Below are 2,354 nucleotides of genomic sequence, written 5' to 3' on the forward strand. Positions count from 1 at the left end.
GCATTGGTGTTTGATGGTCCGGGGTTGTTTCGGTTCCTCGTCATGTCACTACACATGTTACACAAAGAAGTGAGTTGATCAGGCCCACACTTAGTGATCACAAATGCAATAATCATACAGAGTACTAAAACAACTATAAAGCATCAAACACTAAGCGTACTCAACAATAGCTAACAGTTATTCCCAACGAAACTGCTCTGATACCATAAAATGTAACACCCCGTTCTAGAACCGGTTTGTTAACATCGCATTATGATATTAAGCGCAGTTACAATCACATGGGTTCAATTAAAATCCGGATAAATTTTTCATTTTAAAACGTACCGAACTTATAATACCCGATTTCGTGATCATAACCATATTACCTTGCGGAAACAGATAAATTAAGCTTAACATCATGTTCATTTCCCATTTTTAAACCATTAATTTACTTCTTGTTTAGTTCAATACTTCTACTTGGGCAGCATCATCGTTTACCAGTTTAAACGAAGAGGGTACCTAATTGATTTTCAGCCCAACCAATTCAACAACTCAATACATAACAAGCATGCATATATTGAATTCCAAGTAGGCATCATTTACATTACATATCCTTTACAAATCATAGAACTTAGCTTACAAAACACTATGATCATTCCCTTGGCTCCCATCAACAAAAGGTGTAACCAAAGGCATGAGCATAGGCTAAGTTCATCAAATGAATCAAGATATACAAATGATCATGGGCTTTCAAAATAAAATCCTATACATGTCAACTACAAAAGGCATGCATAAACTCAAAGAAGTGCCATATTTCATGCATAATCTAGGTATGGCCACTTGCCACCAGAGGCTCCTGCAGCATCCTTACCTGAAAGGGGGTCCCCACAACACGGGGTGAGATATACGAATATATCCAGTAAACCAGGGGTCCTTGGAGCATCTCTCCACCCCACAGTTCCATATCGGTGTAATAGCAATAACAATAATAATGCAGTAAATACATATCTATGCAAAGTGCAATACATCTCCAGGAGAAATCCCTCGAGCTCTCAAGCTGTCCTAAGGAAACTCAGATGCAAATAGTCCTACTGGCCAGCTAACTACCATGTATGATTTACGCATCGTCATGCAACATACCCACATAGGGAAACACCATCCTATGCCACACCAAATGCATACACATACGTATAACAAAGCATTACACTATTTTATTGCATTTATATACACAATCACAACCTCCACCCTTTCAGGGCTTGGTAGAACAGTCAAGGGAATTACACCCAAGGTCCGAAGGCTTACCTCAATGCTTCAGTCAACCTTTGTTCTTCACCAACAGTTTCAGCAATCAACTTTTACAAACATACACCTACACATGGTGTAATGCAATCAACACATTGCATCCAAGAGTATTTCACAATCAACCATCAATTACTCAATTCAAAGCACCACACAAGTATGAGCTTACCAATTCCAATGAGCTATTCAAGCTCCATAGCTTGCTCCAATGGTTGATCACTCACGGTTGGTCCAAATGTCTCAATCCTAGACATCACAAGGATCCAATCAATCATTCAACTCACTAATTGTTCAACATGCTAGAATACTAACCAATCCAAGCATGAATTTTCCAATATTATGAACAATTATCAAATGACTATTTAGGCTCATTTCCACCGGTTAAATGACATTCCTAGCATTTTCCATAACATGCTCTAAGCTCCATTCTTCCTAGAACATAGCTAATTCAACCACATTTCATAAAAATCCCAATTTACTATTCACAAACCCTAACTCATGCAAATTTCAAGGAATCATGAGGTTCAAGGGTTAGAATCTTACCACCAATGGTCACACAACCAAGGATTGATGGCTCCTCAAGCTTCAATGGAGGTAGAAACTCTCAAAACCCCAATTTTCACCAAAGGGCCGAATTTTTGAGAGGTAATATCTCTCTCCACAATGCTCCCCACTCAAAACAAAGCTAGGATTATGAAAGAGGAGAAGATTTAGAGTGGTTTAGGCTTTTGAATCACTCCAATCGGTTGGGATTTGCTCCCTCCTCTCTCTCTTCTTCTCTCTCCCTTTCTCCTCCTTCTCCTTCTTCTTCTTCCTCCTTCTTTTCTGTTTCTCGACGAAATGGGGGTGGGAAATGGGGCTCATTTGGCTTTTAGTCACTTAACATAGGTTAAGTGACTTTAAGCGGGTATTGGTTCGTCTATCTATTCAACTCCAATAATTACCAAACTTTACCCAAAAGTCTGGAATATTAATCTAGGAATATTACTATTTTTATTTTTATATTTTGGGTACTTTTGACAGTACCCATTTATACCCCTTAATTTTCACTGAGTACACTTTTTAACTCCAAAGTG

General features: G+C 38.5%; 1 long non-coding RNA gene across 1 annotated transcript; it reads right to left on the minus strand.

Annotated features, from left to right (window-relative positions):
• Nucleotides 1–720: 720 nt before the first annotated feature.
• LOC133297442 (uncharacterized) lies at nucleotides 721–2,059 on the minus strand. Its single transcript, XR_009749643.1, has 4 exons — nucleotides 1,822–2,059; nucleotides 1,448–1,524; nucleotides 1,282–1,348; nucleotides 721–850 (listed from the first exon to the last, which is right to left on the minus strand). It is a non-coding gene; the product is annotated as an uncharacterized LOC133297442 (long non-coding RNA).
• Between the last annotated feature and the right edge of the window lie 295 nt (nucleotides 2,060–2,354).

Source organism: Gastrolobium bilobum, unplaced genomic scaffold (genome assembly GCF_033153095.1).
Source record: "Gastrolobium bilobum isolate Gb01-03AN ecotype WA unplaced genomic scaffold, APGP_CSIRO_Gbil_v1 utg25662, whole genome shotgun sequence".
Classification (NCBI taxonomy): domain Eukaryota; kingdom Viridiplantae; phylum Streptophyta; class Magnoliopsida; order Fabales; family Fabaceae; genus Gastrolobium; species Gastrolobium bilobum.